Raw genomic sequence first — 26,350 nt, 5'->3', positions numbered from 1 at the left:
AAGAATTGAGTCCTCAAAAGTCAAAATCATTTGGCTGAGAACACTCCGCACAGTGCTAGCTAGTATATATCTGAGGACCTAGGAACAGGAAACCAAAAGCTAGGTAGGGACCCTAGTGAGGTCAAAATTTAGTATGCATCAAAGCAGAGAAACCCTGAAAATACCTACGCCTCCTTCTCCCACATACACACTTAGTAGTACTCTCCCATGAAAAATCAAAAGGATCAAGAAATTCTCACTCATATATCATCCTCCTCAAATGAGAGGTTCTGCCCCAGTGGATTATTTATTTATTACTGTTAGAGTTGAACAGAGGCTACTGTGCATTATGTTTTTTGAAGGAATCTCACATACATAATCTTATTTAAATAAGCAATTTATCGGAAAATTTTAGAAGACGAGATCAGCATGTGAGACACAGCAGACTTTGCTGACGGAGGTTTGAGAGAAATAGCTGGGTGGCGTGCCACCAAAGCAAATGGCACATTTTCCACCTAAAACTCATTCCCTGAGGACCAACTGTATGCCCGACATTTTTGTCCAAACTATTCTAGGTGGATGATTGGTCTTTGGCTTCTCCAACCAGCCTCTTTGTGCTTCCTTTCCTTTCACTGGTAATGCATTCTCTTTCCTGCCTTTAAGAAAATTCACTTTCACAATAGGACCATTTAGCTCGATAAATCATTTAGCTTTGAACCACATATGTTAGCCATCCCAGGAGTCTTTTCATTCTCAGGATTACCCTGTCAAAGGGAATGATAGGCTGTAGAGAATTCCAGCTTCACTTAAATAAAAGAGGTATTGATATGGTCAGAGGTCTTCCCAGTACTGAGCAAATCCTAATGCTTCTGCCTGCAGCTAAAACATGGCTTAGGAGGACCAAAAGTGTTTCTAAGCTTTGGTTCTCAAGAGAAAGATGAAGGAACAGTCTACATCTTTAAATAGTTAAGGTAATTACTGATGTTTAGTGATCACTTGTCGGGTATTGGTCACTCTTCTTAGGGCTTTACCTGTTTTAAAGCATTCATTTTCACACACACACAAATGTCTGAGGTAGGTACTATTATGATACCACACTTCAATGAAGAAACTGAGGCACAGAGTAAGTATCCAACTTGATAAGGGTCTCACAGCTGTGTGACTGAGCTGGGATTTGAACCCAGATAATTGGCCCCAGAAACTTGACTCTGAAAATCCCTTACAGGACTGACTGGGGACACGGAATCTCATTCATTAGACAGACCCACTCATTTATTAATTATTCTTCATTACATCATAGAACATAGAGCACTCACCCCATGGTACAACTGGTCTAGGACTGATGAATCTTCATGTAAGCCAGTTTCCATCCGGTCAGCGTAAACCAAGGAAAAAGACAATGAATTCAGAGGAAGAAGGCGTGGGCTCAAGTCCAGCTCTGCCAGTTCCAAAAGTGATCTTTTGCAAGCCACTGTTAACCTCTCTGTGCCTCAGTGTCCTCATCTGTAAAAAGCTTTTTATTCTCCCTCCCAATTCCATCATCCCTCCTGCAGATGAATGGAGCCCACTCTCCAAATTACTTTTCTAGGTAGATGGCAAATTAAGGGCCCACCTGGGATCAGAAGCCAGACTTCTGGAGCCAAAACACTCCTCAGGATGGTAAAGGAGGGAAGCAGGCAAGGGAAATGCCATAAGAAATGTACAAGGAGGGGAACAAGCCAAACTTTCATTATTAATGCAAAAGCTAGAAGCGAAGCAAATGAAGTGTTGCAATGTTATGTTGAATGTAAAATTAACATGGATAAAAATAAATGAATTCATCAAAGCTTATTATTTCCACCTCTATTGTAAAGGAAAATTCATTTTTAGCTTAAGTGAGACCCAGAACACAGTGATCTCCACCCCAGCACTTCTAAAGCCTTTTTTCCCTGTGGTCCAAACCCTTTATCTGGCACTTAACATGTGTTATCTGAACAGGTGCTTTAATCACTCCAGGTCCAAGCACAAAGGCCAAAATGTTGAACTTGAGAGCTTTCTCAGGTTCCTACAGTCTAACCCAGCCTGTGATGTCTCCAGGTTCTGCTCTTCATCTCCAATCTGTTATCCTTCTCTGGCAGGATGTGGGCTCAGTCCTGGGTCCATGAACTCAGACTTCAGATGTCGCTGGGCTCCATCCATGTCTCAGAGTCTTGAGGGCCAGACTGTCCCTCTCTCCTACCCTTTAGCACAGCTTCAGGGCATACGTTGCCTAGGTTCAAGTCCCAGCTCTTCCAACTCGCATGGCGACCTTAGCTAGCTAAGGAATCTCTATGTGCCTCAGTTTCTTATCCCTACAATATAGGTACTGATACCTGGTAGACCCGTGAGAATTTAGAACACAGTGTTTGATGCATAATCGGGGCTATATAAGTAATAGCTATCATTATTATTGTATGTTCCAGATCCGCTTTATAGGAATCCCAACACACCCTGCCTCCTATTGTCAATTAAGCCTTTGTATTTTTCCTATTTGATCAAAATCTCCCTAAGAGGACAGACTGTCATCATAATCATCTTTGCTTCCCCTACAGCACATGGCTTAAAGATGGTAGATATTCCATAAAGAGAGGACAGAAGTGTCATTATCTGAAGATAACAAATTCAACCTGTGTCTCTGCTTACAAATTCAAGCGTATTGTTATTTGTAGCTGGCATTAATGATTGAGGATGGCTCCAGTTTAATTTTCCAACAAACGCAACAATGAAAGTAGACAAACAATCATAATCATTTCCATCATTAAGCTGTGTATTGGAAAATATGAAAATATGAAAACTACAGAAAGTCAGATTCGAGAGTACAAGACTAGCTTGATACCAGAATTTCCATTACAGATCAGATTAAAATAGAAGCGAGGAATGTGAAAAGTGAAGAGATTTTTTTCATGCTCCCAGATAACAATAATGGGGGGATTTATCAAACCTTGAACAGTGCCTGAGAGAAATATGAAAGGTGTGATGTCAGGATTCCAAGATAAACTGAGAATACATATTTTCATTTTTGCCTGCACTGCCCCAGAATCTTTATGACTCAATCTCGGGCTGCCGTCAGGTATCTGCTCAAATGACGCCTCATTAAAAGGCTTCCTTGGTGACTCAATAAGAAAGCATGTCTATGGCCAATGGGACTCCCCAACCATCACCCTGATGCACCTGTTTCCAGGGAACTTGTCATCGGCCACATTATATATCGATGGGTCACTCAGTGTCCACCCCCACACACTGTAGAATGTAACCACTATGAAAGGAGAAGCTTTTTTCCCTGCTGTGTCCTGTGCATGAGAGGTTACCTAGAAAATCATGGGTGCTCAATAAAAGTCTGTCCAATGAGAGATCCATTGGTTAATACAAGTATTAATAAATATATATGTAAAGTATTTAAAATACTGGCTGGCCCACAGAGTAGGCCCAGTTAGCTATAGTGGCCGAAGAGTAGCAGTTTTCCTCCCTCAATTCTTTTTGATGGTTTAGTAACAAAAGACTTCTGCCTTGGGGGGGCCTCAGAAGAAGTGGGGTTAGATAAGGGAGCAGGGAGGCATCTTTAAAATCTAAGCCTGGAGTCATTTACTTTATTTAGGGGGTCCCTGGGAACTACTCAAGTGTTCTGTAGTTCAGTTTGGTCAAAGAACGGGCGTTAGTGGGATCTGGGGAGCTAACAATGTAGGGGAGAAAGCAAGGCTGGAACCAGGATGCTGGGGATGAAGAGCGTGCTGGGGGGCAGCTTGGCAGCAAGCAGAAGTTCAAGGTGCAGCAATGATTTAGTCCACCCTCTTACCTGGGTTCACCTTCGCTTGGGCAGGCTACAGGTTTTGAGATGTCACAAATGTGATGTCACTGAGCTTATGTAGAAAAAATAAATATATCAAGGCTTCCCTAAAGCAATTTGCACATTAGGGGTGTGTGTGTGTGTGTGTGTGTGTGTGTGTGTGTGTGTGTGTGTTACAGCATTTTCTATAGGCTTGAGGAGACCAATTCTAAAGGGCTTTCAGAAAGAGGGGATCACGATGCTGTCCCTTTTTCTACTGATGTGAGCCTAGGGAAGAGAAGATCCTCCATGAGTCATGAGACAACCATGATATCTCACTTGAACAATGGCATAGCATAAGGTGACCTATTGCTGGCTTGCCACTATGGAGGAGTTTCCAGAATGCGGGTCTTTCAGTGCTAGAACCGGCACAGTCCTGGGCAAACCAGTACCAGTTGGCCCCCCTAGCACCACGGTGCCTCCAAACTGGTCTGTACTCATGCACCTGTTGCATGACACTGCAACCAGAGCAATCATTCCAAAACAAAAATCTGACCTTGTCACCTCCTCACTAGTCACACAGTCAAAACCTGTAAGTGGCAATCTTGCTCTTAAGACAGATTTCAGCCCTTCACATGGCCTCAAAGGCCCTCTGTGATTGGGCCCCTGCCTATTGTTCTGGCTTCCTTTCTTACCAGGCCCCGACCACTGTTACCGTTTTTTGTTTTTTTTAAATTAGTTTCAGGTGCACAAGACAAATACTTAGACGTTTATTATTTATTTCCCTCACACTGTGTGAACCCCCCTCCCCCCATCCACTACCCCTCTGACATTGCACAGAGCCATTACATCGCACAGAGCCATTACATTTCCACTGTCTCTATTCTTAATGCTGTACTCTGCTTCTTGTAATCATATATATGATTAAATTTGTAGTTGACATTCATTATTGTTCAGCTTCAGGTGTACAGTGCAGTGATCAGGCATCTACATCATCCCTGAGGTGGTCTCCCTAATAAGACAAGTGTCCATCGGATACCCTACAAAATCTTTACAACATTATTGATTACGATCCCCAAATTAATTTTCAAAACCACGTGGCCATCTTGTGGTTACCGACTGTTTTCAAATCCCCTCACCTCCCCACTTATCCTCACCCCCCGCCCATCTAGCAACCCTCAATATTTCCTCTATGTCTCCAAAACTGTTTCTGATTAGTTCATTCACTTATTCTTTTCTTTAGATTCCACATATAAGTGAGATCATATGGTATTTGTCTTTCTCTGTCTGACTTATTTCACTTAACATAATGTTCTCTAGGTCCATCCATGTTGTTGCAAATGGTAAGATTTCTTTCTTCTTTATGGCTGCGTAATACTCCATTGTATAAATGTACCACAGTTTCTTAATCCAGTCATCTACCGATGGGCATTTCGGTTGTTTCCATGTCTATTACAGCACTATACACTGTTATCTTTTAATGGCTCCCAGGCAGGCCACTGCCTCCTGCCATGCAGGCTCTGGAGCTGCTGTCCCTCGGAACAGAATGATTGTCATCCATCTTTCTTTCACATAGTAAACTCATAATCATGCTTAACATCATAGCTGCGACACCATCACTTTTTCACAGAATCTTTCCTGACTTCCCTGAGCACACAAATCTCATTTTCTGGGCCCTTTTGGTGTCATAGCCACTGCTCTTGTTGCCCACCCACATCTTGGCCATCACCTCCACACATGGAGAACTATTCACTGAAAATCCCTGTGACATTCTGTGTGATGGTTTTCGTCTGTCCCTGGGAACACCCTCACCTGCACACATGCTGGTACCGGAAGACAGTACAATAATAGGCAGTTACTAGATCTGGTAAATTTGGAGAGCCATGACATAGAGTCCAGATTTTATTCTAAATCCAATGTGAAGCTATTTGAGAATTTTAAGCAGAGGAGAAACATGATCTGATTACATTTTTAAAAGGTCATTTGGACTGCTATATGGAAAGCAAACTATAAAAGGGCAGGCGAGGAAGCTGAGAGAGACCAGTTGGGAGGTTAGTGCAGTAGCCCAGTTTATTATTATTCTAGAAGGAATCACTGTGGAAGTGCAACTGAAAGTATAATAAAAAGTAGCTATTTGTAGCATAACGGATAGAGCCTTCAAGTTTAGGGTCAGCTCCAGACCAGCAGCTTACTTAAGAAGGCTCTCTGAAGTCTGCTTCATTCACATTTATTCTTGGGAGGGGCATAAAAATACTACTCTTTTTATGTATGAAATAGGGATGAACATAGAGTACATAACCAGATGCGCAGCTCATCTGTGGTAGTAACATTTCACGGGGTGGGGGAAGGAACAATCAGGGAAAAGTCTAAAGGAGAGATACAATGAAAAAAAGCTTGAGAAACACGGTTCCAGAATATCAAACAGGCTGCAGGCACTAATTAGAACCATCAGGTGCTCTTAAGCTGGCCTGGAATGGCCCCTGGTCTCCTGGGGACCGATAAGCCTAGAACTGCCCTGTCACCTCACATTTCCTCAAAGCTGTACAGACACTGGCTAATTCACCATCTCAATGGGAAGATGGTCCAGTAAGATAAGATGGTCATTTGCAAGTCAGTCTCTCTAAACACAGATACTCCTGTGTGGACATTCTCGAGAAGTACCGTGAAAGAAGGACATTTCTGCAGTTGCGTAGGGTAAGGCAAATACTGTGTATCTGGCAGGATCTCTTGTCCTGACTTTCATGCTTCTCTTTCTGTCAAGACTTTCTACCTGTTACCTGGTGAATTCCTATGCTTTAGCACAGCTCAAGCACAAATGTCTCCTTCCCCTGGAAATCCAGGATGACAAATTATTCCTTCTTTTGAGTGTCCAGAGCACTTTATAAAATAATATTAATGGAACTTATTTCTTGAGCACTTGGGGCAGGGTTACCTGAATTTATTTCATATAATCCTTCTATTATGAATTCTGTTTTACAGGTAAGAAACTGAGGCTTAGAGAAGTGAAAGAGCTTGCTCAGTGTCATATAACAAGTAAGTGGTAGACAGGATGAATCTCTACTATTTATTTAAGCAGCCTCTTAACCTCCAGATTGTATACACACTATTATATCACTCACCCCACTGCATTATAATCAGCAGTTCATGTGTTATGAAACAAGAATGAATTTTACAATCAAATCCTATTGTATAACTTTGGGATATTACTTACTGAGAATCAGCTCCCTCTTCTATAAAATGGAGACAATAAATGCCTACCTAATGGTTTACTGTCAAGATAAAATCAGATATAACTTGTAATGCACTTACCACAGTTTCTGGCACATAAAGGCCATTCAATTAAACAAGTATTAATTGAGGGCTTATGAAACAGCAGGCTTTAGGACGAGACCTGAGGACAAAGAAATAATAAAACAGCTTTCGTAGAGGCAATATTCTAGGAATTTAGTATACTTTTTCTGCTCTCACTTCTTGAGGACGGGGGACCTGGTGTTACTCAACAGTGAATTTTTAAAGTTCAGTAATGCCTAACAACAGGTAGTCACTCAACAACTTTTTAGTGAATGAATGGAAAATGGTTTACACAGTTTCAGAGACCCTAAGCATTAGGGATTATGAATGATTGTGTCAAGTCAGTGTGTTGACATTTCTCAAACAGTTGGTAAAATAATTGAAAGTAAAGCGCAAGGATATCACACCCAGTGTCTGTGCACACTAAATTCATTTAAGCATACAGCTACTACTAAACCACTCTCTAAATTAAATTCTCAGAGCAAAATAGAATATTATAGCTTCAACAATGTACAAATAGTCTGATAGTACCCAGGAGGTGAGAAGATGAACAGGGGAGAAAGTTTTGAAAGTGTTACTCTTCAAAAGAAAACAGGAGGGGGAGTCATTTTATACTGTTTAAGGAGGACAATATTCACAAAACCAGCTATATAATTAATGACAATGACTTCAACCTCTTCATAGTTTTTGTGATATTTTAGCCATAGAGAGATTTTTTTAAAAGAAATAACATACCTTGAAATGAGGCAGTTATTTCAAGAGTAACTATCTTTAGTTTCAATTCAGTTTCTTTAAATTGCTTGAAAATTTTAAAAATAATTATTTTTGTTATAGATAGCATGTCTATTCAATTTTACAAAAAGTATTTCTATCTAAACATCCATCCACTCATCCTGAGATCCATACATATGTACATAGACAGATAGATGTCGGAAATGACGTTCACCTACAGTTAACAGTGGGGATTGTGGTATTTGAAATGGTGTTTAAAGATTGTTATCTTTGTAACTTTCTGCCTGAATTCTCGATAATCAACATATATGGTTTTTTAAAAGTGTGCTCCCTAAAAATGGAGGGAGAGAATATGCCAAGATGTAGTTAATCCTCCCTGGTGGAAATATGGATCTTTGTTACTTTCTCCTTTGTACCTTTTTGCATTTTTCACATTTTCAAAACTGACTTTTAAAGGGCTTTACATCATACTCTACATTTATGATTATGTTTCTTTCCTTTCCAGTTAGACTCTAAAATAGAAAGTACTTTTTTACTTATGTTGCAAATAGAGTGACTTGAGAGTCCAGTTTGCAAAGCAGAAAAGACTAGATTCTTGTGAATGTTCTTCATAAATGCAATCCACTTAAATAAACAGAGTGGAGAGCTAATGAATGGCTATATGCATGTTTACATATTTAAAGGTTTTTATATGAAGAATGAGAGATTATGAAAGAGATTACGAAAAGCTGCATGATGTCAGACTGTCTGATGAGGTCTTTATGACCAGGATTTTAAACTAAGTGGCTTTGCTTGTCCCTTTGTGTTTAAGACATGCTTACTGAATGTCAACATCTGCTTGAATCAACTAGAATAATGCAGTTATTATCCTCTAGTTAAGAATAATAATCTAAAATACACAAATGGTTATATAGTTGTCAAACGGACTAGTTTATGCGGCACGTTTTGGAAATGGTGGATAAAGCATCTGAGCCACCTGTTTAGCTTTCACAGGAGGTGCCACAGGAACATTTTTTTCATTTACGAAGGTTTGAAAGAAAAGTTGGGATTCTGGTTTGTTCCTTAAAATAACTCAAGAAATCTATTCAATTTCATGTAACCTAGAATTCTAGGGACAGCAGGATTCAGTATTCCCTGAGTTTGTATGATTACATTAAGAGTACAGAAAGTTTTTTCAAGTCAGTGAGTCATTTGGATATAAAACCTTTAATCATTCTCGACTGCAGTTTATAGGATAGAAAATAAATGTTTGTTTCTGTTAGTTTTGGAACTGTTTTCTCTCAATGAAATTTCGTAGACTATGGTTTCTTTATTTCTTATAAAGGAAAAACATTTTCATAAAACTGTGTTTGTGAAATACTTTAACTCCTATTGCATTCTGTCAAAAGGTGGGTTGGCATTTTTCTAGCCTAGGAGTTAATAATATTCATAGAAAAATATTAGACTCTTAGATTTAAAGAAAACTTAGAAGTTATCCATGCCATCCCATCTCCCTCCCAACATGGGACTCTCCTCTTCATTGTAACCCTCATGAATGGCCATCCAGTCTCATCTTGAATGAATTCTTCCATGGCAAAATGTTCTTTATCCCACACGGAAATCTTATGGCATCCTGGACAGCTCTAAGTGTAAAACAATGTTCCTTTATTCTGAGCCAAATGCATTTCCATTCATATCTTTCCACTGGTGCTTTTTCTAACTTTCACAGCTGCAGTGAGTAAATCCAACGCCTGTCCAAGCCCACAGTCCTTTAGACGCCTGGAAGCCAGTCCTGTTTCCTGAGACATCCTCTCATCCCAACGAAACTACCCCAGTTTCTTCAGCAAGCTCTCAAATGCAAGCACTTCCATCCTCATAAACCCTGCACATCATCTGACTGCTCTCTAGTGTGTCCATGACCCTACTACACAGCAGTGCCCACAGCTAAAAAGAGCTCCTCAAAAAGTACCAAAAGTTGTTCCAGGATCACAAATACCATTCTTGCAACAGTCCCTTTAAATCATTAGACGGACACGTTTTAAATAGCTAGATTCTATCTGACTATCTCTTCACCTGTCTTGAGTTGCAGTTTTCTTTTCACCGTGTTTTTCGGCCTTTACAATTTTGAAGACCATTCTTAAATTACCTTTGGTTGCATGCAACTGAAACCGATTTTGTCTACCTTAACCAAAAAAGAAAAACATATCCAATGTCATGAAACTCATGGGCAATTTCATGAAATCAGAGTAAGAGTTGAAAAGCCAAGAGCAGGAAGAACAGGAAGCAGAACCTGCCAGTGGCCTCTGGGGCAGAGCTCCTACGCAGTCTCCCTGGGGCACTTCTCTTACTGTGACTTAACTCCAGTGACTCTTAGTCATGGCAATCTTTCACTCCTGAACTCTGATTCTTGGGGTAGAAAATCCAACTCACTCAGCCTGGGTCAGATTTGTGTCCCTGGTTTAAGTAATCCTGGCCAGAGACATGGTGTTGCATATATGGTGCCCATGTTTGTATATGAGGGTCCGTTGCAGAGAAAGGAAAATGGATGTGAATGAGACAGATATCCACAAAGACTGTACTTCTAAGGGAAAGTGATATGCAGAAATATTAAGCTATGTTTCTTTTTATTTCTCCTTGTGTTTTTCCCTTTTGGCTGATTCCCAAAACAGGTTGGTATTTCGAAATTGGTATTCACTGCATCAGGAAAGGTATGTAACGAGGAGAAGAGAGAGAAATAGCCTGAGAATACTTTTGGATTTTGTTTTTCAAAATCCTAACCTCTTAAAAGAACTCAGGTAATGAATGTATCAAACGGTAAAAGGACTGAGATTTATGGACATGAAGAATCTGGAAGAAACATGGAGCATTATCTCCCCAGGGCTGTTGGGAAAGGAAGAAGGTAGGCTTATGGATCTTGGAGAAATGGGGAGCCAGGCCCTGCTTCCTGGCAGTCTCCCCAGAAAGGCAACAGGACTCCAAAGCTATGTGTGCTACATGGAGGCAGAAGGAGCCATAGGAACTGTCTCCAAAAGAGTTCTGTGGACCAAGGTGACCTGGACATGTGCAATGAAGAGAGCCCTGTGAGCTGAAACCTTGGGTGCTACAGTATAACTAACCTGTGTGGTCTGATGTCTCCATGACTAGAGGGTCCCCTCTCCCAAGACTGCCCTCCTATGTCAGACCCTGGTCTTAGCACAACTGTGGGAAGTGATGTGACCCTAAGGACTTAGGGTAAGTCTTCTGCCTTCCCACAAGGAAGAGACTTGAAACAGAAATGAGCATGGTTTGTGAAATATAGGTGAGATATTTTTTCTATACCTGTCTTTGTAGATGGAGATTATCATCTGCTACACTTGAATGGAAAAGACAGGAGCAAAATGAGAACTAAGTGGTTCTGCTTCTTCTCTCTCTGTGAATTTGACTTCATCTTTTGTGGGACTCTGGACATCGTACATTGATTGTCATGTTAAAAGCCCTCTTTTGTAAAAAGTACCTTAGCAATTTTTTCCCAATCCTCTTCTTATTCACGGCCTTCCTTTCCCTGATGCTCTGCTCCCAGGTCCAGGTCCTTTCTCTGGAAGTGTCGTCTTAGACTCTATGCCCCTTCTCCCTTCTTCCATGCCTTTCTTCCCTCTTAGGTGCGGTTCAATATCAAGCTCCCGATGCAACCACTTTGGAATCTTCAGCTACCTCTCCCTTTTGCTTTGTCATTTGCCCAACCTGACTATGATATCAGAATTTGATTGTATTTAAGTGCTTTATTTATTTTGGTAAGAACACTTAACTTGAGGTCTACCCTCTTAACACATTTTTAAGTGCACAATACAGTATTATACAGTATTATAGGTACAGAATTTTGTTTTTCTTAACAAAGTCTTCATTAGTGAAGATTCTAAATCCAGCTAACAGTGCTGCAATTTGGCAGCTATGGAAATGTTGTAACCAAAAATAAATAAATAAATAAATAAATAAACAAACAAACAAATAAATAAATAAATACCAAGCCTCAAAACTGAGTCTGAGTTGACTGTCCCTTTATTTTTGTAATTGGCAGGACAGTTACTTCCTGAAGTTGAGTGATATTATAATGAACAAAGCCCAGAGAGGCGGGTGACCTGGATCCGTTCTTGGCTGTGCCACTGACCGTGAGTGACCTTGGGCAAGTCACTTTTTATCTCCCCATCTCAGTTTTCTCCACTGGACAACTAGAAAAAAATATCTCATCACCTATCTAGAAAATTTAGGTACAAGAATTATAGAGTAAGAAATAGAATAACACTACTTAAGAAAACAGTTAACTTTGTTTTTTTCAATTTGCCACAGTTCCCTTATGGCACTAGGGTATGGAGTTTTAGCCCTTCGAATAATCATGAAAATTAGAATTAACCTATGTTTTCAGAGCCTAAAAGAAATCACGATCGGCTTATGTTAAGTTCGTGTTAAGCGAACTTAACACGAGGCCAATACCCCCCATTACGTGTGCTATGATCTGTTCATATTTATTTGGGGGTTGGGTGGGTAGGAAAAAGTGATTTCAAAAGGCCAGTTCGTCTCCTGTGGATAGTAGGGAAAAGATGCTACAGCAGAAACAGAAGTTAAAGGAGACAGGGACTTCAGCAAATTGGGACAGGACGGATGCCAATTCTGTAAACGAATTCTGGTTTTTTGCAGACCTGTGGGCTGTTAAAAAATTATCTGTAAAGCTTTCCAAATATGCACTAGGCTTAGAAATTTTTCTAAAGTAGCCACCTTTATCTAAAAAGAGAAAGGATAATCATCTGAACGCCTAAAAAAAGGCAACTCCTGCTTTTCACTAGATCCATACCCAGAATACTGCACTGTATTTATGTTTTATCCTGCTTTGAAAGTCCTAAAAACTTCTAAAGCCAGGAATATTTTTTGTGGCTTACTAAGTAGGGCACAGAAGAGGGTGGAATGCAACCCAGCAGGTAGATTAAATACTACCCAGATTCCATTTACTGCCATACTCTTAAGCTAGTACATTGACTTCTCCGAGCCCTGATTTGCTCATCTGCATGAGAGGTACAGCACCACCCGTCCACTGCACAGATGTACCTCCTGACAGATTAGGTAACCAAGGGAAGGAGCTTAAATCTGTTTTAAGCGCAGGATGGACACAGAGGGAACATATCGCTCATGCTCTCTGCTTGCCCTTGGAATAGAGTTAGAGGGCATTTTTCTCAGTATAGAACGTCAAACAAGTTATAGAGACTCCATGGTGTAATGGTGAGAAATTGGCTTTGTTAGAATTCACAAGGCCAAGACCACAGGGATGAGCTTTCAGTTAGTGAACAGACAGCAGCAATGCACCCTTCAGAAAGGTTTTAGTCACTGCCTCTAGGGGACTGAACACATTTAACATAACAATATTTGCCCAGTTGTACTGCTCACAGAGGAAAATGATCATTAAACGCTAAGATAGCAATCATCAATCCAAAATGCTTTCCCCATCCTAGCTCAGCAGACACTCTGTTCCTTAATGCTTAGAGAAGCCAAGATGTTGGAAAGAGGGAGCATGAAAAAATACCATGATCATCTATCAGCTACTCAGAAGGGTTTTCTCTCAGGCGCAGATGATGCCATTCATTCAGAGAATTTCATTGGAACTTCACTTGTACACATGTCAAGGTTTTGGAAACGACAGTTTCCCCAAATTACCATGATGAGTGCATCACTGGGTTTAGCTTCTCCTGATTAGTAGATAGGTGCTTGACTCTCTCTGAGGTATCGCATTTTTCTTTCCATGTTTCATACAAGAGATCATTAGAGAAAGCATCTGAGCCTGGACGAGTGTGGACAGATACTCACATGTGAGCAAAAACAGACCAACCATAGCTAAAAAGCACCCGCACACTGCTCTGTTAGATGGATTTTTTAAATGCTGGCCTGCAGGTCATTTCATGTTCTCTGCACTTCTTTTACCAGAACACTAGAGCACTCCTACTGAGATGTTAGGACTAGTCTCTTCCTAGAAGCAATGAAATGGTGTTTCCTGCCCTGTTATAAAGGCTCATCTACCCTCCCCAATCAGCCTTCCGGTTGCATTTGCTACTTGTCCATTACTACCCAGATCCTGATGACCAACGTGACTATTTAAAAGTCCAGCCACCCTGCATTGCTGTTGTTGTATAGGCCACTCAGAAAGCTCACCGGGACATGCAATGTCTTCACCACAGACATTCAAATGGCAATCTGAGAAATTCACCAAATTGCCACTGCCTGTCTTCACTCCACATCTAAGGATGCTTTGAGGCCAACTGCTAGAAATCTTGACTGACTGTGCTCTGGACTAAACGACTGGAAATATAGTTTGTCCCAACCACTAACCTTTGTTTTTCTTTTGTTTCCATAGAAACCTCCCTTATTAAATACCTGATTGTTCACACTATCATTAAAAAAGATACAGGCCCAAAATGGAGCCACTTGTGCTAAGCCCATGTCACCAAACCAAGACTGCTGTTAGGTTAGTCCTCTCCCAGGACTATAATCTTAACCAGTCAGTCTAGAATTTCCTGGTCAGCACTAGTGAGGTCATCTGCCTAATAGACCTCTGCCTCCCCGAAAGGAAGGTGACCTTGCCTGAAACAATTCACTCTTTGAAAGGTAACTTCTTTGCCCTGCCTCCTTCTACCTATAAAAGTCTTTCATTTTGTACAGCAACTTGAGTCTCCTTTCTATTTGTTAGATGAGATGCTGCCCAATTCATCACTCATTGAATAAAGCTAGTTAGACCTTCAAATTTATTCAGTTGAATTTTGTTTTTTTATACCACATAGAGGCCTAACTTAGGTGCACCCCTGACTAATTCCTATACCATTGCCTCCTAAAATGAGACACAACTGTTTAACTGAACTGACTTATTCCCAGGACTAAGCAGCTGATTCAATGAGATGGGCAATGCATTTAAATTTGTCATTTTTTGCTTTCTCATCCTTGTTCCAACCTATGTTGATTTTCTCTCCTCCTTTGCAGATATCTTATCTTGCAAACCCTAACCCTAATCTCTCTACAGCTACCATGTTGGCTTTTGATACACGAAACTTCCGGGGGCCGGGGAAGGGAAGGAAGTTTCAAAGGGCAGAATAAGGACTACCAAAATACACTACTCCAAAATATGCCACTTTAGCAGATGGGTTATTCTGAGCTAAAGGCCTTGGAAAATGAAGCGATGCAGAAAAAGCTTTAAGAACAGTGCACAAGTTTTCCTTTTGTAAAGGAAATTCACATTTATAAGACATTTCCATTTTAAAAGGTATCTCCTACCATGCCAGGAAGAGAACTCTTATTAATTCTTATCAGTGCAGAAGATACTGACTTAAATCTGCATTATAAAACCTTACTAAATAATGCTTGCTTATCATACTTTCTCTGGTCACTTTCCCATAACTTACCCCCACCACCCAGAAGCCTCAAACTCCCTTTCCTTTAGCCTAAGATGGTATTTAGCCCATGTCTGGGTACTCGCATATGTAAGTGTGATGCACGTGATAATAAACTTCTGTTTGTTTTTCTCTTGTTATAAAAAAAAAAGTCCTGCTTACCTCCAAAACATTTCTCCCAATAGTCTGTGTCTCAGAAGACCAAGGTAAGAAAGTGTTTAATTTGAAAAATGTTGGTCTTTAGCAATGATCTATGCATGATTCTCCAGAAAGCAGAAATAGGCATAGCTCTAATAAGATGGAATACAATATATGTCAGTTTTGATTAAGGTAAGGAAATAGATGAATTGGCTTCAAAAAAAAAAAAAAACAAGAACAAAAAATCCTAGCTAGTGGCCCGATTCCTTCAAAGGTGAATTACAGAGGTTTTGGTCATTTCAGGAAAGTGGTGGTGAAGTCACATGGCCCAAAGGGAAGATCAACGCTTCCCCTCCACCAGCCTCATACATACACGATGGCGTTATATATTCAAAGCCTAAAGAAATGCAGATTACTATGGGACATGTTTTATATCTAGCTGTAGAACTCGAGAACCATAGGTGGGAGGGAATGATCCATTTCGCAGAACGCTGCCTTTTATATGGTGACTAGGTAAGGAGGTTTGTAGCATTCTTTCTGTCTTCCTACTTTCATAATTATCATATTACAGGGCACACAGATGACTGCTTTGTCAGCGTCTCTACACAGACACTAAACATAGGGATGTTTCCATTCCCTCATAAGGCCAGCCTGTTGGTGCAAGCTCATATTTGTTCCATGAGGCTACAATTCCCATGGTCTAGTATCTCTACAAGATCAAGCAAATCAGATTAAAGGCTATAACTCTGTCAACACACAGGCTGGGATCTGCTGAGAATAAAGCTGATTTTTAAGACAAGACTATGTGCATCTAAAAGTAAGAATCCCGTTAAAACTAAGTCCCAACAGGGAATGTGAGTAACTCCCAAACAGTGATCTGCCAATAGGGGCATCACTTTATATGATTAAATATCTCTGATAAATTTTCAGTCCTACAAGTCAAGTTTTAATAAGAATACCATTAAAGACAATACCGTCTAAAACACACCTTTGCCTGGGATGAATGCACAAGTCCAAAGCTTGAACACAACTGGACTTTGACTCACCATATATTAGGTAGGAAAGAAGTGCTTCTGAATTCTCTATCAAGAATGTTTACCATCATCACATCAAATTCCAATTTGCTCCCATTCCTCCCATTCCCCTTCCTTTGGGGACAGCTCCACCAATTTTATGTCTAGAAAGGGAGGAAGGCCAGGATATGAGGTTCACCCTCAGACAATGACAGTGCCCATAGGATCCCACTTTCTTGGGCTAAGCCTGTGACCGAGGACCAAGCAATCACAGTTATTTCCTCAGATTCACTTTGGAGCTAGAGAAGGGAGCTATTCTTGGGTTACAGAGCTAAATGGATGTGAATGTAGAGCTTATGAAGACACTGAGAGGGCAACGTGTGTGACGGAAAAGAATAAAGTCAAGACAGACAAAGAAGAACAGAAATAAAAGACAGAACTGAAAGAGACAGACAGTATCACACTCCCTGACTTTAGCTTGTACTACAAAGCTACAATAATCAAAACAGCATGGTATTGGCAGGAAAACAGACACATAGACCAATGGAATAGAATTGAGAACCCAGAAATAAAACCACATAAATATGGACAGATAATTTTTGACAAAGAAGCAAAAAACATACAATGGAGAAAAGACAGCCTCTTCAATAAATGGTGCTGGGAGAATTGGATAGCCACGTGCAAAAGAATGAAACTGGACTGCTATCTGTCACCATGTACCAAAATTAATTCAAAATGGATCAAAGACGTAAACATAAGACCTGAAACAATTAATTGAAGAAAACATAGGTACTAAATTTATGGACCTTGCGTTCAAAGAGCATTTTATGAATTTGACTCCAAAGGCAAGGGAAGTAAAAGCTAAAATAAATGAATGGCACTATATCAAACTTAAAAGCTTCTGCACAGCAAAAGAAACCATCAACAAAATAAAGAGGAAACCAACTGAATGGGAGAAGATTTTTGCAAACAGTGCCTCTGATAAGGGTCTAATATCCAAAATATACAAGGAACTCATGAAACTGAACAACAAAAAAACAAACAACCCAACTGAAAAATGGGCAGACAACCTGAAGAGACATTTCTCCAAAGAGGACATACAAATAGCAAATAGACATATGAAAAAATGCTCAACATCACTCATCATCAGAGAAATGCAAATAAAAACCACAATGAGATATCACCTCACCCCAGTCAGAATGGCTATCATCAACAAGACAAATAGTAACAAGTGTTGGAGAGGCTGTGGAGAAAAAGGAACCCTCATACACTGTTGGTGGTAATGCAGAGTGGTGCAGCCACTATGGAAGGCAGTGTGGAGGTTCCTTAAGAAATTATGAATACAATTACCATATGACCCAGCAATCCCTCTCCTGGGTATCAACCAAAAAAATCTGAAAACGTTTATATATAAAGACACATGTGCTCCAATGTTCATTGCAGCTTTGTTTATGGTGGCCAAGACATGGAAACAACCAAAATGTCCTTTGATAGATGAATGGATAAAGAAGTTGTAGTATATATACACAATGGAATACTATTCGGCAGTAAGAAAAGATGATATAGGAACATTTGTGACAACATGGATGGATTTTGAGAGTATAATTCTAAGCGAAATAAGTCAGACAGATAAAGCAGAGAACCCTATGATTTCACTGATATGTGGTATGTGAACCAAAAACAACAAAAGAACAAGACAAACAAATGAGAAACAAAAATTCATAGACACAGACAATAGTTTAGTGGTTACCAGAGGGTAAGGGGATGGGGGGTGGGAGATGAGGGTAAGGGGGATCAAATATATGGTGATGGAAGGAGAACTGACTCTGGGTGGTGAACACACAATGGGATTTATAGATGATGTAATACAGAATGGTACACCTGAAATCTATGTAATTTTACTAACAATTGTCATCCCAATAAACTTTTAAAAAAAAGAAAGAGATAGACAGAGACAAAAAGACAGAAAACAAGCTATCGACCGGAAAAGCATCTGAATCAGGACCCAGCTTCCTCACCAGGACATGAGTCTGGTCATGACTCAGTGATGTTAGCCCAAAATGCTCATTTTCGCTTAGCATTTTTTCTGCTGGGTTTCCATCCCATACAACCGAAAGGATCCTAACTGATACAATCGACAATATACACTAAATTTCAAAGTATCCCCAATGAGCAAATAAGAATGTCTAACCTCTCTAAATGAGAAAACTGAACCACAGATATTCAGCAATCACTTGCTGAATCTACATGGGCAAAAAAAATACATATTATTTTTAGAGAAGAAAAATATTTTAAAACACAAGTTCTTCCAAACTGGCAAGTTAGACGTTCTTCAATTCCCAGGGACATTTGAAGAAAAGCAGTTCTGCTTCTCCAGGGCAGAAGCCAATGCATTCGTTAGTGTGTAAACAAGCACAATTTCCCAAGTGAGTGCACTGAAGAGCCAAGGAGAAAGGAGCACCCTAGGACAGAAACCTTCTCTAACGCTGCATCTTTAATGTATTTGAATAGAGCTTGCTAAGCATTTGTGCAGGGTGGTGAGAGACATGTCTGTCCAAACACAGGATGTTTTAATTAGTGCCTCCCCTCTAAGATGGAGTCCTATGAGGAACCTGAAGACTGCCCTCCCACATTAGCATCAGCTTGAACACCTAAAAAGGATGGAGAAAAACAATGGGGAAAAAATACACATTTTAGGGACACAACACCGGGCTTTATTACCCTTGTGGACAAGTATTAATATTGATAACAGTTACCATTCCCCATAGTATGTGCCAGGAACTACTAAGCATTTTAACTGTATCGTCTCATTTAATGAGATGAGGCAGGTAATACTATCCCGACTTCATAAACAAGAAACTTAAGTTCAAGAGAGTAAGTGACTTCCCAAAATCACCCAGCTAGTAAGTGGTTGGTCCAGAATTTGAACTCATGTGACAGGTCTATGAGTTTAACCTTTATGACATACTGACTCCCAGATTTTATTTATTGTTTTCCTCCAGTAGGGCTACTGTTCCTTAGTTCCTGTAGAACGTCTAAAGGCCCTTTATTCATTGATCCTACTACTGGGCTATAAAGACAGTTGAGAAAAACGAGAATCGTGGTTCCTTATCTCGGACCAAGAAGACCTGAGACTTTTACAGCACGTTTAAAGCAGTATCTTCCACAATGATAATGAATCTGGTACGCAACTCTCAGCTTTACTGTATTCCCTTCTGAAACAAGGTTAATAAGTCTAAGAGCCAAATGATCTTGTAGGAAGCCCTAAGAACAGCTAAGCAAGGGCTACTGAATCCCAGTTATGTGCCGAAAAGATGCTACCTGCTGTAGATAATACAACATAATTCTCTCTCCCAAGAACTCAGATCTTCTAAGGTGGTGTAGCACATAATGATACACACCCCACATGCAAACATGGATCACGCGTTAGTACAACTGGAGCCACTGTAGAAAAACGTCAGAGGCTAAGTTACCTAACCTGGTCCTCATAAAGGCTGGGATCTGAACATTCACCTCTCCCTGACTGAAGCACCGATATTGCACAGGTCTGCACCACAAGTCCTGGACTCTGCATTCAGCCCATCAGGAACGTGTGGTGTCAATGTCAAACTCTCCAGGAGTCAGCAAGCAGCAGTGTGGATGATTAAAACAAGGCATCTTCTGTGGCAATCTCAACTACAAATGGGGATAAGGAAACACCCCCCAGTCACACCCTGTTCCCAGCTACTTGTCCTTGAGTTAAGTGAGAACAAGGCTCTGGCCTCAGGGGGCAAGGGCATTGCTTGTTATTTAGGGGGTCAGCACTTACATTGCTGAACAGAGTCTGCCTTCGCAGAACTTGAGGAGTTCTGCTGGAGGAAGAGAAATGATGGTGGTGATGGTGATGGTGGTGATGGTGATGGTGGTGATGATGACGGTGATGATGGCGAAAGAAGAAAACGGTGATGATGAATACCACCTATAAATATAAGCACAAAGCAGCAACAGACATCCTTCTACCCATTGCCCGTCATAATCAGGAAGCAGCTTCTGCTCCCAAACCAACCCTAAGGAGGTGCGACCCCTCTGAACTAAACACATCCGACTTCAAAATAGAGCATTGCATCCCTCCCTCCCCCGCCCGCCCTTCTACCCCGTCCTCCCTTCCTGCGCCAACCTGGGAATGAGACTGCACTGGCGAGTCTACAGAGCTGGGACTTGAGAGTTAACGACAGTTCTGTAGGGAGGAGCGTTAGGGTGACTCTGGGGGCCCCACCAACGCACTTCGGAAGCGCTTGGTTAGGGAGCAGAAGGCACAAACGCAGAAGAGGAGGAAAATAGGTAGCGGGGCAAAACAGATTTGGTGCTTCATTCCCAGAGCCCTGAAACCCCGGGAGGCGGAGCAGGCAGCCTTTGGTCTTGAAGGAGAAGAGGCGGGGCAGACTGCCAGCAGGACAGACAAGTCTCTCTTTACCTGACCAGGTGCAGCAAGCGTAGCGGATGCAGCGAGGATGCCGCGCTTGAGTCCAGAGCCAGAAGCTGAAGCGGCTGCAGCGCCGGCCTCCGCGAAGGCCCCGCCCTTTCCCCGCCCCCAGCCCCGGAGTCCCGCCTCCCTAGCACGCGGCCGGCTGACCGGCTGTTTGGGGGAGGTGAGCTATGAATTGATCGGCGGGGTTGCCGACCAATGGGAACGTGCAGCGGCGCCCGGGGCGTCAGGAGGGCAGGGCGAAAGAGACCAATCAGCAACTAAGCCGCTGAGCCTGGCCAGGGCGCGGTGAGGTTATTGGGAAACGCTGGTCCAGGCTGCTGGGTCCGGGGCGGTGGTCGGCAGGCGAGGTGCAAGATCTGCAGCAACAGCCAGTCCGCTCAGCTTGCCCGCGTCGGGGCACCGCTCAGAGCGCGCGCTCTGCACTAGTTCGAAGCGATGAAGGGAAGGGAGAAGGTTCGCGGTTCTCCCAGTCCTCAGAGACCCCCCAAGACCGTGCTGCTGCAGTGGTCAGGTCAGCGCCTGCCCCTGCACCCCGCAGCCTAGCCATTCTCGATTGTAAGTGCAAAAAGGAATCAAGGAGGAAAACGCAACAAATAGAACCCAAACCCTTATGTTGGTCTTCCTCACACCCCCAGTTCTGCCTCCAAATAGCTCTTTAACCAGAGCAGCTGGCAGGTAAATGACTACTCGTAGATGAGAGCTAAATTGGTTTGGGTGAAACAATGTGCTAGGGCCTCGGCTGTCGGGAAAGGAAAACTGAGTCTGGACGTCATGAGGCCTGGATCTCACAATGGAGGGGACTTAGCTGGCTGGACAAACGCGAAGTCCAAAATCTTGTTGCTCTTGAAAAGCGCTGTTTCTGCTCTGTCAAATCAGTGTACACCTTGATGCCAAGGTAAAGTGTTTTGCCCCCAAATGCCTAATCATCACTGGAATGAACTACCTTCAAACGTTTCGTGAGAGGAGTTGAGGGCTTACTGATCTAATGATTGCTCTGTGATGTGGGTGGCATTTTATCTGTTCCAAGTAGCTAGGCAAGAAAGAGCACCACTGACTTTAATCTACTTCTCCATGAATGCAGAATTTATCGTGCATCGGGTACTTAAGAAGAGACTCTATCCTGAACAGATTCTGGTTCCAAATAATAAGTGTGAAAAACTTTGGAAAGATATTTTAAAGTGATGTTTTCTTCCCATAAAAATGTTTATGGGAAACAACTTATGGGAACTCTGATTTATTCTTACTCATAATAGTAGCCAAGCACGGATAGGCATTTTATATGTAGCTATTTCCTTCAAGCCACACATCTACCTTGTGTAAGTTCCACCTAATAAATAAGAAAACTGAGGCTCAGAGAGGTCAAGTAATTGTTCTAGGGTCTCATAATTAGGAGTCAAGTCAATGCTAGGTCAACACTTCTGTTTAAAATGCATCATTATGAATTAGAAGAACAAGAAGCATTTACACAACTCTTATTTCTTTGAATTTTTGTGTATGTGTTTTTTTTTGTTGTTCTTTTTTTGACCTGAAAAGCTGTCCTTAAGGGACCAATTCCCTCACTACTGGCTTCTTAAAACTGCAGCTTCAGAAGCACTTCCAAGAGTGAAGCAGCACCTCTGATACGTGTTAGGAGCAATTACAAGTCAGCTTTGCTCATAGAAGGGAAATGTGATTTGATATTGATGGGAAGGAAGTACATATTTCCAGGGCTTGAATCTAAATAGATTTTAATTGAAGTAGGAAACATTTAAAGCAAACCAACAAAATAATATCATGGCCATAAGAGCTTAGTCTTAGAAAGAAAAAGAGAATATAACTCAAAGTCTTATTCCAGCATTGTTTCAAAAGCTTTCTGAAAAGATTCATAAATTCTATTCTGATCTTTAATTAAACTCGGAAATACGTACTTGCTCTAAGCTTGGGAGGGAGGAGTGTTTAGGAGGTGGTTTAAAGAGAAAGAGAAGAAAAATATTTTCCAAAAATTATTATAAAACATACATAAAAAATATATAGATCAATATAAAGGAATACATTAATTAACAGGTTAGTGATATAGACATTTAGGTGTGTATATGCTCCTCACTTAATAAACAATTACTAAGTGCCAACTACTGTATGTTAGATGCTATACTAGACTGGGGATATCCATTTCAATAAAATCCATTTTTTTCCATGTATAACTTTTTTTTTCCAGAAATTTTTTTATTTGTTTCAGGTGCACAAAACAAAGTAATACTTAGATGTTCATCATTAAAACCCATTTCTTGACCTGAATAATGCACAACTTAGTTGAGGACACACAATCTAGATCGGACTTGAAAAGATCACTTTATAAACATAATTGCTAGTCTCCACAACCACCTAGCAGGGTAGGTATTAGCTTCATTTCATAGATGAGAAAACTGAGACTAAAGAGAACAATAACTCACTTGAGATTACACAGTTAAGAAAACAGTCTTAATCTCAAATCCTTCTGGCCCGGAGGCCCACAATTTTGTATTATACCACGCTTGCTTTCCTAAGGGAAGAAGCTATCTCTAATAATCCCCACAGAAATGAAATACATGATGCAATGCCTGCAAATTTTTAAATACTGAATTTGTTCAATTTGTTTATCAAAGTACCCTATTTCCTAAATGAAACCAAGAAAATATAAAAGATGGTTTCTGCTTGCTTGAGGCTTCATGTAGTACTTACATGTACTCTTAGTGGCATTAGAAGGATTTCATGTAACTCCCCGTCCATTCCCAAAGTCTCTTCTTTACCTTTTAGTTCATTTCTAGTAAAACAAGGTGGTGATGTTCACTCTGATGTGAGATCAGAAGACCAGCATGACTAACCTCACCCGGAAGGTGAATTATTGGAAATGCAGGAGCTCAGGTCCACCCCAGACCTACTGAATCAGAATCTGCATTTTTAATAAAATATCGCAGATGATTCCTATGCACTAAAGTTTTAGAAGGACTCTTTATCTTGTATGTAATGCATTTAATAACTCCAGAAGCTTACTGCCCAAAGAGGCTTGCTCCTGACCTTGAACTGGGGAAAGGAAGAGGGGAAAAAAACGGGTGGGGAACTTCTCCAATGCACACATTCATTTATGTTTTTACTATTACCTCGAAAAGGAGGAAACATTACTGCCCACAGATCACTAACTCTCTATTTTTCTCCAAAGGTTAAACCATTTCTTTCCTGCGAGAAAGGGAGAAAGAGAAACTTAAGCCAGCCTCTCGATTCACGTGGATCCTACCATATATCTGAAGCTTCCCAGTCCTACTGTTGCAAACCTTCTAGAGTCGATGAAAGCCACAGATGTCATAGTTTAACCACTAAGTGCTTCTTTTCAAAGAATGAGATAAACAGGTCTTTCCACCATTAAGCTCCAGCTCACAAACCACTTCCTCCCTGAAGCCTTTCCTCATTCTCTGTCAGAATTCCCTTCCAACTCTGTGCTTCTGGAGTGTGTTGTGTTTACTTCTCTTACCCCTTTGACCCCCGTAAAGGGCTGCAGACATATTTGTTTCCTCCTCTAGATTAAAAGCAACTCAAAGGAAGGATTGGCCGTGGTTTACCTTTGCATCCTCACAATAACTTGCATCTAATAAATAAGTGATCTGCTTCGCTTAATTGAATCTCTGCCCTTCCCTGAGGCGGCTAACTTCAATATGTGACCTAGAAATTCAGGTGTTCAAAAAAGAAGTAGGGAAACAAGACACAGAGAATTGAACACATGCATTTTGGAGGTTCCATTAGGAAGGACTCCATTTCCAGGTGGGGAAAAAAGAGATGGGATTGTTGTCACACAGCAGCATGCCTGTCTGTCCCCTCGTCCCTACCCCTAAAAAGAAAGAAGAGTCTGTGAGACTATTCCTTTCAGGGACATTGCTTCACCTTTATGCCATCTCCTTGTTTGGCCCCAAAGGATGGCTGGCTAGCCAAGGATGGGTAAGATTCCTCAAGAAAGGTGAACAACCTAAGACTGGCACAGTTGTATGGGGACCACTAGGAGAATTCAAGGGGTTGATAGAGGTGGGCATAGACCCCCACTGTCCCCCGTCTAAGGAGAGCTTCTGCCTCTGTGTCTGTATTCCTTCCCACAACCTGCTTGGGAAATGATGCTTGATGTGATAACATCAGTTCTCCATCTCAGTAAGTTTTCAACATAAAGGTTTTGTCCCCTGGGGAGGTACAAACAATAATTATTTATACATCATGGGACTTTTGATAGGCAAGGGTGATTGGTTTGAACCAGTTTTCTGGTATGGTGTATGGGACTCACAGACCAGAGAAAAAACAATGCTACTTCCTTGTATGTGCTTCAATAAAAGCCACAAGGTGGCCCGATTCGAGGCTCTCAGTCCTTTGGGCTTGTGAGACCCTTGGCCCCTGTTTCAAAACTTTCTTGATTTCTGTTTCTTTCTTAACCCTTCGCCTCTCCTTCTCGTTCTCTCACTGCCCGTGTTGTGCTGGACGCGACATCGGATGTGGCAGGTGACACCATCTGTTGCCTGAGAGTCCCACCTTCCCATTATGTGATCAGTCAGGAGCAAGGAGCTTCTTTTGCCCGAGAGTGGATGTCAGGTAACAGTCATCTGTAGAATCCATGTGTGAATGTCAAGGAGAGACTAACTGGAGTGAAAATGGAGACTAAACACTACACGTGGGAATTCTGGGAGATGTGAAGGGAACATGGGCAGGAAGAGCACCTCAGGAAGCTCTCCCAGGGCAATGGCCTTCGCCCTTCCATAGAGAAGGACTGTGCTCTGACAGGATATGACAGCATAACAAATAATTCTAGAAAGAACCCAACACTTCACCACACTTACTAGTTATGTGGCCCAAATCAACTTAACCCATCAACATCAGTGTCCTCATCGATGTCGGAGGGCGGATGACCCAGAGGACCATCCCCCATGGTTCACGACCATGTGAATGCTTGTTATCCTGACTGGGGTAAATTGATGCATGCAACATTCTCAAGGATAGATGTTGTTAGATTTATTTCAACCCCAAGACAAATAATCTATAAGAAGAGGAAGGTTGCCGTAGGAAACATTAAACATGAAACCAATGATCACGTCGCTCTAAAATGTAGGACACTGGGAGCAAAGCTCCAAGATATTTCCACCTCATTTACCCTCAGCTGTGTAATCAGCTTTTCATCTCAACACCAGATAAATGCAACTTGCCTGCTGCCCCATTCATCCTAATACAAATGCTATTCTGTTGATCAATAGCTGCTCATCACCCCTACATTTCCTGAAAATACTTAATGGCATCAAAATGCCAATCTGCAGCTTATCTAGCGATCTAAGACAGAAAAACAAGCTTTGTGCTGCAACATGTCACTTCATGTGCATTCACAGTCTGAGAAAAGATAAATCTGGCCACAGAAAAGTCAGAAATTAAATGACAGTTGAAAATACTTACTCAAACCCCCAGAATGATACCTCTTCAGATTGAGGGGTCTCAGTCTCTACTGATGCATTATCTGTATTTATTTCCCAGCTCATTTCAAAAAGGATTTGAAATGACAAATTTTCCTTGTAACGTTTCAGTGTGTAGGTGA

General features: G+C 41.3%; 1 protein-coding gene across 6 annotated transcripts in view; it reads right to left on the bottom strand.

Annotated features, from left to right (window-relative positions):
- Window positions 1-20,792, bottom strand: part of FMN1 (formin 1) — a 437,062-nt gene extending 416,270 nt beyond the window's left edge. For all 6 annotated transcript variants that reach the window (XM_081050121.1, XM_081050127.1, XM_081050132.1 and 3 more), the window contains exons 1-2: window positions 20,767-20,792; window positions 1,296-1,327 (exon numbers count right to left, since the gene is read on the bottom strand). The gene's annotated coding sequence lies outside the window, so the exon portion shown is untranslated. The remainder of the gene's footprint in view (window positions 1-1,295; window positions 1,328-20,766) is intronic.
- Window positions 20,793-26,350: the final 5,558 nt, after the last annotated feature.

This window comes from Rhinolophus hipposideros (assembly GCF_964194185.1).
Source record: "Rhinolophus hipposideros genome assembly, chromosome: 5".
Lineage (NCBI taxonomy): Eukaryota > Metazoa > Chordata > Mammalia > Chiroptera > Rhinolophidae > Rhinolophus > Rhinolophus hipposideros.
The sequence above is the reverse complement of the archived record's forward strand: the minus strand, read 5'-3'. Positions and strand labels throughout refer to the sequence as shown.